At 44.8% G+C, this 16,627-nt stretch overlaps 1 pseudogene; it reads left to right on the top strand.

The window, feature by feature from the left end:
• The window catches only part of LOC115140625 (cilia- and flagella-associated protein 61-like), a 31,285-nt pseudogene that overhangs the window by 12,318 nt on the left and 2,340 nt on the right, over nucleotides 1-16,627 (top strand).

Genomic DNA, 16,627 nt, shown 5'->3' on the forward strand with positions numbered 1-16,627 from the left:
TCAGTGCGACAGGGTCAGAGTTGGGGGGGGCAGGCAGATAAAGAGGTGGTGGGACTGCTCTGCCTCTCTGCCTGGTGGTCAGTGGGGTGGGGGGAGTGGGGCGCCGGGGTCACAGCGGTCGTCTGTCAGCGTCTGATAACAGACAGACAGAAAGCCAGGAGCTGGTGATTTGGTCGTGTCCAGAACCCAATCACAGGCCTTAATGCCTCAGTGCTGGGAGTTAAACCCACCTTCTGGCTCAGATTAACACGGAAAATTTGATTGAAATGAGCTCCGATTATTCTCTGTTCACCAGAAAAAGTAATGTTATGACTGTAACTACTGTTCCCTGAAGAAAGGAAACAATGTACAACATACTATGGGGGAGTCGCAATCTCGCAACTTCGGTTGAAGGATCTACAATCACGCCTGTCAAGGCCAATGAAAAATGCGCCTCACTGGAAGCCCCACCTTCCACAGGTGATAAGCGTGAGGCTCGGATTCATTCCTTCCTTCAATTAAATACCGCACTTCACCAAGCTCAGGAACGGGCAGTGTTGGGCCGGAGATATGTTGTACCTTGTTTCCCTCCTTCAGGAAACAGTAGTTATAGTCATAACGTTACGTTCCCTTTCAGTCAGTCAATTTGGGTAAAACATATTATGGGGAAATATAATCACGCCCAAACCCGACCCAAATCGATAATAAATGAAATGGCCGATGTCAGACCCCTCAGACTTGTCCCGGCCAGATGCAGCGGTCTGGGTATTGCGCACACGAATGCTGCCTAGTGACTTTCCCCTGTCCCAGCCATAAGCACACTGTGGGCTACACAGGGAGCATTGACATCCAATGTATGCGGATGACTCAACACTATACAAGTCGGCTACTACAGCGACTGAAATGACTGCAACACTCAGCAAATAGCTGCAGTTAGTTTCAGAGTGGGTGGCAAGGAACAAGTTGGCCCTAAATATTTCTAAAACTAAAAGAATTGCATTTGGAACAAAAAACACTCACTAAACCCTAAACCTCAACTAAATCTTGTAATAAATAAATGTATAAATTGAGCACGTTGAGATGACTAAACTGCTTGGAGTAACCCTAGATTGTAAGCTATCATGGTCAAAACATATTGATGCAGTAGTAGCTAAGATGGGGAGAAGTCTGTCTATCAACAAGGCAGGTCCTACAGACCCTAGTTTTGTCGCACCTTGACCACTGTTCAGTCGTGTGGTCAGGTGCCACAAAAAAGGACTTAGGAAAATTGCAATTGGCTCAGAACAGGGCAGCACGGCTGGCCCTTGGATGTACACAGAGAGCTAATATTAATTATATGCATGTCAATCTCTCCTGGCTGAAAGTGGAATAGAGATTGACTTCATCACTACTTTTATTTATGAGACATATTGACTTGTTGAATGCACCGAACTGTCTGTCTAAACTACTGGCACACAGCTCGAACACCCATGCATATCCCACAAGAGGTCTCTTCACAGTCCTCAAGTTTATAACAGACTTTGGGAGGCACACAGTACTACATAGAGCCATGACTACATGGCACTCTATTCCACATAAAGTAACTGATGCCAGCAGTAAAATTAGAGCAAAATAAAAAAACAGATAAAAAAACACCTTATGGAACAGCGGGGACTGTGAAGCATCACAAACATTGGCACAGACACATGCACACACACACACGATAACATTCATACATGGATTTAGTAATGTAGATATGTAGTGGAGTAGGGGGCTGAGGGCACACAGTGTGTTGTGAAATCTGTGAATGTATTGTAATGTTTTAAAATTGTATAAACTGCCTTAACTCTGCTGGACCCCAGGAAGAGTAGCTGCTGCTTTGGCAGCAGCTAATGGGAATCCATAATAAATACAAATACAAACGACAGAAGTGTGTAGTGATGCCCAACTTGCCGCAGCACAAATATCTCCTATAGTCAACCCTTTAAACAATGCGCAAGACACTGTGAGGCAATTCCCACATGACCCGCTGAGATAGTGGCCATGGACACTTTTAATATTCAGAATGCCTGTCCCTGCTCCAAAAGCTCCTGTAGGGATATACGGATGTCCCTCACCGCACACTGAAAAGGAACAAGTCTTTTCTCTTGGCACCAGAGCTCAAGCGCTTGCCACTTATACCCATACAGTCCTCTCATGGAGGGCGCCCTTGCAGACTGAATGGTAGTAATGACATTCAGAGGTAAACCTCTAGTCTTCAGATTGGCCTTCTCAGGGGCCAGGCCCATAGGAGCCAAATCTCCAGCCTGGGACAACAGGTGCGCCTGGGACAACAGGTCCCTGTTGGGAGTTGCCACAGGTCCCCACCTAAAAGGTGAACGATCTCCACGAACCAAGGCTGCCTGGGCCAACGGGGAGCTACAACAATAGCTACAATTTTTAAAAAAGTTACATCAGAAACACTGGCAGAAACGCCTAAAGGACGACACTGCACGTTTTCTCGCGTTGCGTAAAGGTCTACGTCAGTCTGCCGAAAATGTCCCATACCTAGGAGACTCCACTCCTGAGAGTGTGTTCCACCTGGATAAAAGATCTGCAACCAAGTTGAAGCAACCGGGGACATGCGTCACCCAAAGCGAGAGTATATGCGCACTGCTCCCCATCAACAGGGAGCGAGCCAAGGTTCGGAGGGAGAGAGACAGCATCTCTCCCCGTCTGTTGATACACGCCACCACTGACATATTGCCGGTTCTGACCAGCACAAGCTGGCCCGACAAAAGCAGGGGGAAGCACCTGGGCACCAGATACGGCGTTAGGAGATCCGGGTAACTGATATGCAGTGCACTCCGCACCAGTTTCCATACCCCGGATTCGAGTTGCCTTTGTACAGCGCCCTCGGGGGGGGGGGGGGGGGGGTGCATCTGTCGTGATCACTTTGCACCATACAACTAAGCCCATGGAAGCCCCCTAACAATAGCAGAGGGTCCCAACCACTGGGTCACCCGAAGTGACCGACTTAGGCTGCGAGATGAGTCCAAGTGAGTGGCTAGCACTCAGAGCTGGAAGGGCCGCATCAACAATAGCCCCATGGGAGCGACTTCCATTACAGAAGCCATCATTCCCAGTAGGTGTAGGCACTGGAGAAAGCGCACTGAGTGACCCAGCCGAAATGAAATGTAGCTAAGCAGAGCCGGAGCCCGGACACCCTCCATTGGGATAGAAAAGCATGATACATGAGCGAGTCAACGGAATGCAGTGAGACTGTGCCAGACAGCTCTTTTTCTGGTTTCCTATGAAGCCTAGAGACTGAATACAGGACAGTAGCATGGATGTGTGTAACGCTGCTTGCCGCCTCGACCCCCGTCGTCACTAGTCACTCTCAGCTGCTTGCTGAGGGCACGTACAGTACCAGTCAAAAGTTTGGAAACACCTACTCATTCCGTGGTTTTTCTTTATTTGTACTATTTTCTACATTGTAGAATAATAGTGAAGACATCAAAACTATGAAATAACACATATGGAATTATGTAGAAACCAAAACAAGTGTTAAACAAATCAAAATATATTTTATATTTGAGATTCTTCAAAGTAGTCACCCTTTGCCTTGATGGCAGCTTTGCACACTATTGGCATTCTCTCAACCAGCTTCATGCAGTAGTCACCTGTAATGCATTTCAATTAACAGGTTGTTAAAAGTGAATTTGTGGAATTTCTTTCCTTCTTAATGCGTTTGAGCCAATCAGTTGTGTTGTGACAAGGTAGAGGTAAGATAGCCCTATTTGGTAAAATACTATTATGGCAAAAACAGCTCAAATAAGCAAAGAGAAACGACAATACATCATTACTTTAAGTCATGAAGGTCAGTCAATGCAGAAAATGTCAAGATCTTTGAAAAAGTTTATTGATGTGCAGGCTCTCATGAGGACCGCTACAGGAAAGGAAGACCCAGAGTTACCTCTGCTGCAGAGGATAAGTTCATTAGAGTTACCAGCCTCAGAAATTGCAGCCCAAATAAATGCTAAGTAACAGACACATCTCAACATCAACTGTTCAGAGGAGACTGCGTGAATCAGGCCATTAGACCAGTGGAAATCTGTCCTTTGGTCCGAGGTGTCTAAATTTGATTTGTGTCTTTGTGAGACGCAGAATAGGTGAGTGCATGATCTCCGCATGTGTGGATCCCACCGTGAAGCATGGAGGAGGTGTGATGGTGTGGGGGTGCTTTGCTGGTGACACTCTCTGTGATTTAATGAGATTGCAAGGCACCCTTAACCAGAATGGCTACCACAGTACTCTGCAATGATACACAATCCCATCTGGTTTGTGCTTAGTGGGACTATCCTTTGTTCTTCAACAGGACAATGACCCAACACACCTCCAGGCTGTGTAAGGGCTATTTGACCAAGGAGAGTGATGGAGTGCTGCATCAGATGACCTGGCCTACACAATCACCAGACATCAAATCAAATTTTATTTGACACATACACATGGTTAGCAGATGTTAATGCGAGTGTAGCAAAATGCTTGTGCTTCTAGTTCCGACAATGCAGTAGTATCCAACGAGTAATCTAACCTAACAATTTCACAACAATTACCTTATACACACAAGTGTAAAGGAATGAATAAGAATATGTACATAAAATAATATATGAATGAGTGATGGCCGAACAGCATAGGCAAGATGCAGTGGATGGTATAGAGTAGTACAGTATATACCTGTACATATGAGATGAGTAATGTAGGGTATGTAAACATATAAAAGTGTCATTGTTTAAAGTGGCTAGTGATACATTACATCAAGATGGCAAGATCCAGTAGATGGTATAGAGTACAGTATATACATATGAGATGAGTATTGTAGGGTATGTAAACATTATATGAAGTGGCATTGTTTAAAGTGGCTAGTGATACATGTATTATATAATTTTTTCCATTATTAAAGTGGCTGGAGTTGAGTCAGTATGTTGGCAGCAGCCACTCAATGTCAGTGATGGCTGTTTAACAGTCTGATGGCCTTGAGATAAAAGCTGTTTTTCAGTCTCTCGGTTCCTGCTTTGATGCACCTGTACTGACCTCGCCTTCTGGATGATAGCGGGGTGAATAGGCAGTGGCTCAGGTGGTTGTTGTCCTTGATGATCTTTTTGGCCTTCCTGTGACATCGGGTGGTGTAGGTGTCCTGGAGGGCAGGTAGTTTTCCCCCGGTGATGCGTTGTGCAGACCTCACTACCCTCTGGAGAGCCTTACGGTTATGGGCGGAGCAGTTACTGTATCAGGCGGTGATACTGTGATACTGTGATATTGTGCATCTGTAAAAGTTTGTGAGTGTTTTTGGTGACAAGCCGAATTTCTTCAGCCTCCTGAGGTTGAAGAGGCGCTGCTGCACCTTCTTCACCACGCTGTCTGTGTGGTTGGACCATTTCAGTTTGTCCGTGATGTGTACGCCGAGGAACTTAAAACGTTCTACCCTCTCCACTACTGTCCCATCGATGTGGTTAGGGGGGTGCTCCCTCTGCTGTTTCATGAAGTCCACAATCATCTCCTTTGTTTTGTTGACGTTGAGTGTGAGGTTCCTGACACCACACTCCGAGGGCCCTCACCTCCTCCCTGTAGGCCGTCTCGTCGTTGTTGGTAATCAAGCCTACCACTGTATTGTCGTCTGCAAACTTGATGATTGAGTTGGAGGCGTGCATGGCCACGCAGTCGTGGGTGAACAGGGAGTACAGGAGAGGGCTAAGAACGCACCCTTGTGGGGCCCCAGTGTTGAGGATCAGCGGGGTGGAGATGTTGTTACCTACCCTCACCACCTGGAGGCGGCCCGTCAGGAAGTCCAGGACCCAGTTGCACAGGGCAGGGTCGAGACCCAGGGTGAGTGCTACGGGGCGGGGCGGTAGTCATTTAGCTCAGTTACCTTAGCTTTCTTGGCAACATGAACAATGGTTGAAGCATGTGGGGACAGCAGACTGTGATAAGGATTGATTGAATATGTCTGTAAACACAAGCCAGCTGGTCTGCGCATGCTCTGAGTACGCGGCTGGGGATGCCGTCTGGGCCTGCAGCCTTGCGAGGGTTGACACATTTAAATGTTTTGCTCACGTCGGCTGCAGTGAAGAAGAGCACACAGGTTTTGGTAGCGGGCAGTGTCAGTGGAACTGTATTATCCTCAAAGCAAGCAAAGAAGTTGTTTAGTCTGTCTAGGAGCAAGACATCCTGGTCCGCGTCGGGGCTGGTTTTCCTTTTATAGTCCGTGATTGACTGTAGACCATGCCACATACCTCTTGTATCTGAGTCGTTGAAATGCGACTCTACTTTGTCTCTATGGTGATGCTTAGCTTGTTTGATTGCCTTGCGGAGGGAATAGCTACACTGTTTGTATTCGGTCATGTTTCCGGTCACCTTAACCCAACTGAGATGGTTTGGGATGAGTTGGAACGCAGAGTGAAGGAAAAGCAGCCAACAAGTGCTCAGCATATGTGGGAACTCCTTCAAGACTGTTGGAAAAGCATTCCAGGTGAAGCTGGTTGCTAGAATGCCAAGAGTGTGCAAAGCTTTCATCAAGGCAAAGGGTTGCTACTTTGAATAATCTCAAATTATTTGTTTCACACGTTTTTGGTTCATACATGATTCCATGTGTTATTTCATGGATTTGATGTCTTCACTCTTGTTCTACAATGTAAAAAAATTTAAATGAAAGGAAAAACCCTGGAAGGAGTAGGTGTGTCCAAACCTTTGACTGGTACTGTAGGTCTAGAATGGGACCCAATGTTCCGTCCATTTTTGGAACCAGGAAACACTGGCTGTACCAGCGTCCTGGATCTTCGACATAGGAACCACACGTGTTGCCTGTTTCTGGAGACAGGAGAATATTTACTAACTCAAAACGTGCGCTGAGGCCTCAAGAATAGTCAATGTGATGAAGCTGCAGAAGACACACAATAGGAGAGAGGGAGACACACAATAAATTGTAGCCTGTACCCTGGCATCACTGTTCACATGATCAAGGGTGACTGTTACGGATACAGGTATCCTGTGTGTGTATCCTGTGTTCTTTTCTCTCCTTCTCCCCTCACAGATGAAAATCATCACTCCCCAATCAGTCAACAATCAATCATCAATCAGAAGACACACCTCCTCCTGTTTCCTACCCAATCACAGTTCCTTTCCCTTGGTTTAAAAACCCCATCAGTTGTTTGCTCAAGAGCTCAATTTCTCTGTAAATGCCATGTCTGTAGGTCTCTGTGTTTCACTCGCTCTTTGTGTATTAACCTCTCTTTTGTTTGAGCACCTCCATAGCACTTTTTCATCACCTGTGAGTATTGTTTTGGTTATGGTGTTTGTTTGTTTGCTGGTGGGAAAAGGGGAAACCAAGACAAGTCGCCCATGGGCATACACTACCCGTAGGTAGACTTTGTTAAATACACTAGTTAGAACTGGGCGGACCACCCACTGTATTTTTGTTTAGTTAGCTATTGTTAAAGTAGGCTAGTCTAGCTTAGGGGTGTTTTTGAATACTTATTGTTTCTTTCCTTGGGTCCAGCTCAGCCCCTTTTCCTGCTCCCCCTATTACCGTGTGTTTACAAATAAACCTTGAGTTTGACGGTAGATTTCAGTTGTCCTGGTTATTTCGTTCACACTTTTACTTTGTCACTATTATAATTTGCATGGGTTATGTTACGGGTCTCAATACCATCCCCCCTAGACTGTCGGGCCAAAAAGGGATTCGTAACAGTGACGCTGCACATGCGCGCCACTGGACGGAGCAGACAGCGAGCCTCCCGATGTCATCTGAATGGACAGGACACCACTTTGTGGCCTGGGAGAGATTGGTTCTTCTTCCATTTCCACCACTCTTGACAACTGTTACGGATACAGTTATCCTGTGTGTGTGTGTATCCTGTGTTTTTTCTCTCCTTCTCCCCTCACAGGTGAAAATCATCACTCTCCAATCAATCAACAATCAATCATCAATCAGAAGACACACCTCCTATTTCCTACCCTATCACAGTTCCTTCCCCATGGTTTGAAAACCCCATCATTTGTTTGCTCTGGAGCAATCTCTAGCTCAATCTCTCTGTAAATGCCATGTCTGTAGGTCTCTGTGTTTCACTCTCGCTTTTTGTCTTAACCTCTCTTTTGTTTAAGCACCTCCATAGCACTTTCATCACCTGTGAGTATTGTTTTTGGATATGGTGTTTGTTTGCTGGTGGGAAAAGGGGAAACCAAGACAAGTCGCCCTTGGGCATACACTACCCGTAGGTGAACTTTGTTAAATACACTAGTTAGAACTGGGCGGACCACCCACTGTATTTTTGGTTAGTTAGTTAGCTGTTGTTAAAGTAGGTTAGCCTAGCTTAGGGGTGTTTTTGAATACTTATTGTTTCTTTTCTTGGGTCCAGCTCAGCCCCTTTTCCTGCTCCCCCATTACCGTGAGTTTATAATTAAACCTAGAGTTTGACGGTAGATTCCTGTTGTCGTGGTTATTTCGTGCACACTTTTACTTTGTCACAATAATAATTTGCATGAGTTATGTTACGGGTCTCATTACCATCCCCCCTAGACTGTCGGGCCAAAAGGGATTCGTAACAACAACCATCAAACTCACATGTTGAAGACAACACTTTTGACACCCGTGAACACTGTGGAACTTCGAGGTTGTTAAAATTGTGCCAAGGTTAGCTTAAAGCCCGGCCCACTCTGGGCACAAGGGCTTCGGTGATCAGTGATGTCCCCGATTGGCAGTACTGTCACAATGAGCCTCACTCGTTTTAGGTGGTAAGATGCATTCCGGTAACAAGCTGGCTCCCAGCACTGGGCGATTTCGAGGTTCATATGAATCCCAGAGACTGTGTGTTGGATAATAGCATTGTCATGTCCAACCCTGCTTGTTCCCTCGACTTCGCTACCAATCACCTACACGGCCCATAACCTGTATCACTAGACACCTCATAGGGAATAGTGAGCTACAGGCAGGAATCAGCAATATGAATCCCAATAATGCCCCCTCCCCATAGGGAGCGAATTCCCCCAACTTATTACTCCCACGCTGGGGAGATTGATTTACACTTTGAACCCCGTGAACAGCATGGGACGCGGGGTACGAGAGGAGCATTAAACATAGACAAGCTTCCAACACGCGTTGTGTTTCCGTGAGATTGTATAGCCCTGCATGAACCCCGGCTCCCTTGTGGACATGTAGCACCCAGTTTGACATAACAAAATGTGGAGGAACTGTCATCACAGCAATGGTTTTTTGTGGAGCAGCGCAGATTCCTCATCGGAGGAACATGCAAGCCCTGCTCTCTCTACTTTCTCAAACTCCAGGAATTGAAAATAGGAATGGGGTTGCCATATTCCCAGGGGAACGCTAGTAAGTTTCATTCAGTGGGAGTTATGCATGCTAGCAGATGTTATTTTTGATTTATTTTATTAAAAATATATATATTTCACCTTTATTTAACCAGGTAAACCAAGATAAAGCAAAGCAGTGCGACAAAAACATCACACATAAACAAACGTACCGTCAATAACACAATAAAACAATATATGTACAGTGTGTGCAATTATTTATTTATTTTTAACCTTTATTTAACTAGGCAAGTCAGTTAAGAATAAATTCTTATTTTCAATGACTGCCTAGGAACAGTGGTTTAACTGCCTGTTCAGGGGCAGAACAACAGATTTGTACCTTGTCAGCTCAGGGATTTGAACTTGCAACCTTTCGGTTACTAGTCCAACACTCTAACCGCTAGGTAAGGTAATAAATAGGCCACAGAGGTGAAATAATTACAATTTAGCATTAACACTAGAGTGATAGATATGCAGATGATGATGATGTGCAAGTAGAGATACTGGGGTGCAAAATAGCAAGAGGGTAAGTAATAATATGGGGATGAGGTAGTTGGTGTGCTATTTTCAGATGGGCTGTGTACAGGTACAGTGATCGTTAAGCTGCTCTGACAGCTGATGCTTAAAGTTAAAGAGGGAGATTTTTGCAATTCGTTCCAGTCATTGGCAGCAGAGAACTGGAACCATCTCTGCGTCCCGCAACTCGGACGAGGTACGTGCATGCGGGAGAGGAAGTCACTACCGGAAACACAAAGCCCCCTAAAGAATGTTACACTATTGTGAAGAGAACCTGTGCCACGGATTAGTAAGGGAACATTGCCAGCCGTCCCCTAGTCTTGCACACAAAATGATTCGAGCGAGGGCAGCCTGAGCATGCACCGAGCCATACAAGACAATCAACATGAGTATCTTTTGAATTGATTGGGACATGGTTGTTAATAATCCCCAGTTTACAATTGGCTCATTCATCCCCCCCTCCTCTCCCCTGTAACGATTCCCCAGGTCATTTCTGTAAATGAGAATTTGTTCTCAGTCATCTTACCTCGTACAATAAGGGTTAAATACAAAAACAAACCCGGCGTGTTAGCTTTCGTCATTTCAGGTACGTTAGCCATCTTACTTATTGCTATAGCCAGGCCAATCAATTACAAAGAATAACTAATTCTTCGTTATTAGGAGACTTTTGAGAAGCATTACAAACTTCAGCACACAACTTCCAGTGGCTGAGCACGCCAACTAAGGGACAATTTAGTTGGCGCAACGTAAAACAGTCTCGTGTTCCAATGGCTTGTTTTAGTAGTGTGCACACTGAGGTGTGATTAAAGTAATGAATCCGAGCCTCACTGTTCTCACCTGTGGAAGGCGGGGCTCACAGCGAGGTGAGGAATTCCTTGACCTTTGGCGGGCGTGACTGTAGATCCTTCAACCGAAGCCGCGAGAGTGCGAACATAGTACGTGGTACCGAAGTTGACTGACTGAAAAGGAACACACTGGATTTGGCTGCCATTGTGAACAAAGACCATTGGTTGAGTTATTTATTCTACACGTCAAACCGAGTGTTAAAATCTATTGACATTAAAGGGTCGTAATAAATATTGCGTTGGCACGTCTGTTTGTGTTGCATGAAAAGGTGTTTTTTTTCCCACCACTTCATTCACAAATGTGCAACTTAGACCAGATCTATCACTTTCCCTGCCAGAGACCGGCAGCAGACTTGCAGGCGATCTAAAGCTTGACATGACATGGCTCAGCCCAGTGTACATCTCCTTTTCACTCAGCACCATTGAGGCTTTCTCTGTTGTATTACCAATGAGAATAATGTCCATTTGGCACAGAACAAAGGAGGACATTTACATCACAAGAGACCTTTTACACTCCTGATAGTAAACGCATAAGAGGAACACTACAAGCTGGGGACAAAAGCAGACGAAACAAAGGGCTTTTAGTACGAGGCTTAGAAAATAAAGGATTTTTAATGTATACCGATGGAGATGAAATGCAATAAGGGCATTAGATGGAGGCATTCAGTTGCATCTGCGCCCTCTCACTCAGCTCTCAGAGAATAACAACACACTGCAGATAGAGCCGTAGCTCATATCTCTGTGATTCCCTCTGTTCTTCCTGAACCAATGTACTGCATGTCTAGTATTTCGATTTTTCCGCTACTACAAAATGGAACAGGAACTCTGAGATAACTGTTGCACCCATTTATATACACCCATTTGTTCATCAGGGCAAGACCATTTGTGTTAAGGTGTGATGAGGTCATCATCTCTCAGAAAATACACGTTCTCGTATTCACTGGACATTGTTAATCTATCTATGCATTATTCCTAGGCTGGCTGAAGGCCACTGTGTTGTCAGAAGCAAGGTCATCTTCCCAGAAATCGTTGTGTTTCTTTCCTGATCAAGGCCCACACCTGCAGGTTCAATAACATGACTCTGATCTCCACGCAAGGCTTCCCGGGCTACTACACCAATGAAAAGATGAGATTCCTGTCCACAAGATGAGATACCTGCAGCTTACCTTACTGTCATTCAAGGTCTACATGGAAGACTGTCGTCATCAATGTCAATGGAAATCAGAGCTTGGGAGTCATTTTGATCTCATGGACACAGAAATGGCCTGTACTACAAATGTATAATACCTAGACTAACTCCACTCGCCCTGTCCACTACCCACAGCCATGGCTACTGGGACAATACCCATCTGTCTCTCCGCGGGCAAGATGGTGGGCATCGACAGGGCAGTCAAGCACGTGCTGGTGTCTGGGGGCAGGAAGGTGCCCTATGATCACCTCATCTTCTATACAGGCCAGCAGTACCAGGTTAGAGGGAAATATGGCACACTGGTCTACTACAGGGGTGACCATTTTTTTTTGCCTCGGAAGCCGCATTCGGTCTTCAGTGAGGTCCGCAATGATCATTTCCTCGCTGTCAAAATGTGCAAAAGAAATTGTCCTCTTAATATCAATATCTATGCTCCCTGACTGTCTATATTTCATTTAGGGGATTATTAGTGAGCTGAACACTGTCAAGAAACTGTTCTGATTTGGTTTAAGTTATTTTAAAGTATATTAAGTTTGAATTGGACCCCCTTGCGCGGGCCGGATGTTTGACACTTCTGGTCTACTATGTAATAGTGTCAGGTGAAAAGCACACTGTGCTCCATTGTAAAAAAAAACGCAATAGTAAATCTTAGCACTGGTGGTAGCGTTATAGGGTTTAGGGGTGTGTCAGAAATATTTTTGCTATTTTCACAACCGTACAGTAAGGATGGGCGCAATAGCTGGCGGTGGCGCTAAAGGACTAGATTTTGATGAATAAGTTGTAGGTGTGTCAAGGCTTGGCCCCTGACTGGCCAATCAGAACGTGCTCCATGGCTAAATATGTGGTTGCTTCAAGTTGTGTATTTACCTTTTTATATGTATTCCATTGTCATCAATTCCAATTCAAATGCTAGTCCGTTATAGCCTAGTTCGTTAAATAGCCTTCCCCGTATTTGATCATGTTGAACATGTCTGTAGTCCACATTGATCTAATTGCATTGCTTCAATATGGAAATACATTTGTTAAACATAGGCTATAGCATTCACACTGACGTAGGGGCTAGGCCTACTGTAAACTGCCGCCTGGACATGGGACATGGCAAAAGTAGTCAATCATCAAGATTCAATTATCTAAGCTACTGACGAAACAAGTACTTGCTTTAAATAGGCTGTGTCTAAATACAGTTACAGGCACCACAATTGCTCTCCGTTGGGCGTGTAACACAGACAAGGCAACTAAGACCAAGGAGGGTTTTACGCACATCCCATCTATTCAGAAGCTGGATAAAGATCCAATATAAAGACAAAATGGGGAATGTCCACTCTCCATTACACTGCTGGCAAATGTGATGTTTTTATAAACCTCATGGAACCATCTCACAGATCGGATTTGCACTTCTCCAGAAATAGCAGACGAAATTGAATTGCATTCGAGCAATGCACATTCTCACCTTAGACGGGTTGGCAGAAGGCCACGTGGTGTTGCGATTCTGAACGGTCAGATAACTAGCAGCAACGACAAGAAGCTTGTCATGTGGGGAATCGTAGGTGGCTCGTTTCTGCGCGTTGTATCGTGTTATTGATATCATTGACTTGTTTTGAGGTGTTTCTGACTCTTGTCATGTCAACGCTAATATGGCAGAAATGAGCTATCTAGAAAAACCAACAACTTAAATGATGTATTGGAGAGGCAACAAGTGGTCATGGTGCAAATGTATTTCTGTTTTCAATAAACGTTTGGAGACAAAATAGTTTACGTGACGGTCAACAGTCTAAGCCAACCCCGCCTGATAGTTGAGCATGCTTCAGTTTTGTTACTAAACAACCAACCCGTCTATAAACCCATGGGCAGTGAATCTTTATAATAAGTGTTTTTTAATCAAATTAGATGAAAAACAAATCTGTTTTTCAAACAAACAACAACATCTCTAAATAGGATTGGGTCAGAAGCACGATATCATATACCACTTCTCTCGCGGCACTGTAGGCCTACATTTCTGCTATACATTCACACGTCTATATCGAAATACTAGCTCCTGTCAATTGTATCATTGCCTATGTGTGAGGGCAGATTCTCAAACAAGTCTGCCGTTGATGTGGCATTATAGGTTAAATAGTTTGGAGGAGCTTGTCTTTGGTAATCAGACGAGGGGCACTCTCTGAAAATGGGGATGGATAGCCTACTTCAACAAGCAAAATGCAGTTATGTGAATTGTGAATAATAAAAAAAGGGGAAAAATGTCCAAAATACTTCAACGCCCTCTCAGTAAAGCCCCTTTATTCATAGACTACTCAGCTAATGGACAAGATGTCACGCCCTGGTCGAAGTATTTTGTGTTTTTCTTTATGTTTTGGTCAGGCCAGGGTGTGACATGGGTTTTTGTATGTGGTGTGTAGCTTAGTGGGATTGTAGCTTAGTGGGGTGTTCTGGGAGAGTCTATGGCTGTCTGAAGTGGTTCTCAATCAGAGGCAGGTGTTTACCGTTGTCTCTGATTGGGAACCATATTTAGGCAGCCATATTCTTTGGTTGTATTGTGGGTGATTGTCCTGTGTGTCTTGATGTCCTTGTTAGAGGTTTGTAGACACATGTATAGGCTGTTTTCGGTTTTCGTTTCGTTTATTGTTTTGTTGAGTTTGTGTGTTGATTCGTGTTAAGTTGTTTTATTAAACATGGATCGAAATCTACATGCTGCAGTTTGGTCCGACTCTCCTTCACCAGTAGAAAGCCGTTACACAAGATAAAAAGACAAACCAATGCTGCTAAACCAGCCTTAAATGAGGGTAGGCTATGCTTCATTATTTGTAAAAAATAAAAATAAAAAATGGGGGGAAACAAATACTTATTTTATGTTTCTAAATATGAGATTCTAAATATGAGATTCACCACATCATTCCTTCAATGGGCACTGTGTGTCAAGGCTGGATAGGCTTCGCTTCCGCTCTCAAAATCCATGATACCATTATCAACCGCTTTACTGTTAGGACCTGCTTTTTGTGGGTCTTCAAACTCCCCATTAGTGAAATTGTCATGTTTGTGCTTGTTTTTAAGGACAAACCTCAAATATTGCCACCCCTCCTACCTCAGCTCAAGTGAGCTGGTGATACACAGGTAAATTTCCAAACCTGGTGTTTGGATGGAAAATGCCAAAAGCGGCAGCTTTTTCATGACTAAAAAATGAACGTGCTTTTGGACGAAAATAGAGCCCTATGTTTCTATAGGTAGAGCAAGTTATTTCGACATAATCATCATAATTTCTTAACGCCCTGATGCTGTACTGATGACATACTGTGCTTTTTCTTTTCACGTGCACAATGTTGAATGATTGCTGTGAGGATTTCTAGATTCATCCCTGCTAGGTTCCCTGTCCCGCTGGTGCGGACATAAGCCAACTTCCTCCCAACAGCCAGCTCCTAGCCCCGCCGTAGATAGACCTCTTCACCCTCAACAACCACCTACAGTCTACCAGTGGCTGCTGATGAACTTTGTAGAGCTGGAGGGTTTGAATGTAGCCTGGGTACCAGTCTGTTTGTGCCAACATTCCAGTCCTTGCCACTCCTTGTCATGCCAAGCAAATGTTGAGGAGTGGCACAAACAGACTAGTAACCAGGCTAACTCCTGAGAGTATTCAGACCCCTTGACTTTTTCCACAGTTTGTTACGTTACGGTCTTATACTAAAATGGATTAAATAAAAAATGGTCCTCTTCAATCTACACACAATCTACCCACGATGAAAAAGTAAAAACAGGTTTTTATACATTTTTAGGTCAAATAAATTGTCCGTAGAGCTCCGAGACAGGATTGTGTCGAGACATTTCTGCAGCATTGAAGGTCCCCCAAGAACACAGTGGCCTCCATCATTCTGAAATGGAATAAGTTTGGGCCCACCAAGACTCTTCCTGGAGCTGGCCACCTGGACAAACTGAGCAATCAGGGGAGAAGGGCCTTGGTCAGGGAGGTGAGCAAGAACTAATGGTCACTCTGACAAAGCTCCAGAGTTCATCTGTGGAGATGGGAGAACCTTCCAGAAGGACAACCATCTCTGCAGCACTCCACCAATCAGGCCTTTCTGTTAGAGTGGCCAGACGGAAGCCACTCCTCAGTAAAAGGCACATGACAGCCCGCTTGGAGTTTTTCAAGACACCTAAAGGACTCTCAGACCATGAGAAACAAGATTCTCTGGTCTGATGAAACCAAAATCTAACTCTTTGGCCTGAATGCCAAGCGTCATGTCTGGAGGAAACCTGGCACCATCCCTACGGTGAAGCATAGTGGTGACAGCATCATGCTGTGGGGTTGTTTTTAAGCGGCAGGGATGGTGAGACTAGTCAGGATTGAGGAAAAGATGAACGGAGCAAAGTACAGAGAGACTCTTGATGAAAACCTGCTCCAGAGCGCTCAAAACCTCAGACTAGGGCGAAGGTTCACCTTCCAACAGGACAATGACCCTAAGCACACAGCCAAGACATTGCAAGAGGGGCCTCGGGATAAGTCTCTGAATGTCCTTGAATGGCCCAGCCAGAGCTCGGACTTGAACCCGGTCGAACATCTCTGGAGAGACCTTAAAATAGCTGTGCAGCGACGCTCCCCATCCAACCTGACAGAGCTTGAGAGTATCTGTAGAGAAGAATGGGAGAAACTTCTCTAATACAGGTGTACCTAGCTTGTCGCGTCATACCCAAGAAGACTCGAGGCTGTAATCGCTGCCATAGGTGCTTCAACAAAGTACTGAGTAAAGGGTCTGACTACATATGTAAATGTTCTATTTCAGTGTTTTTA

The sequence above is a fragment of the Oncorhynchus nerka genome, linkage group LG13 (assembly GCF_034236695.1).
Source record: "Oncorhynchus nerka isolate Pitt River linkage group LG13, Oner_Uvic_2.0, whole genome shotgun sequence".
Classification (NCBI taxonomy): Eukaryota; Metazoa; Chordata; class Actinopteri; order Salmoniformes; family Salmonidae; genus Oncorhynchus; species Oncorhynchus nerka.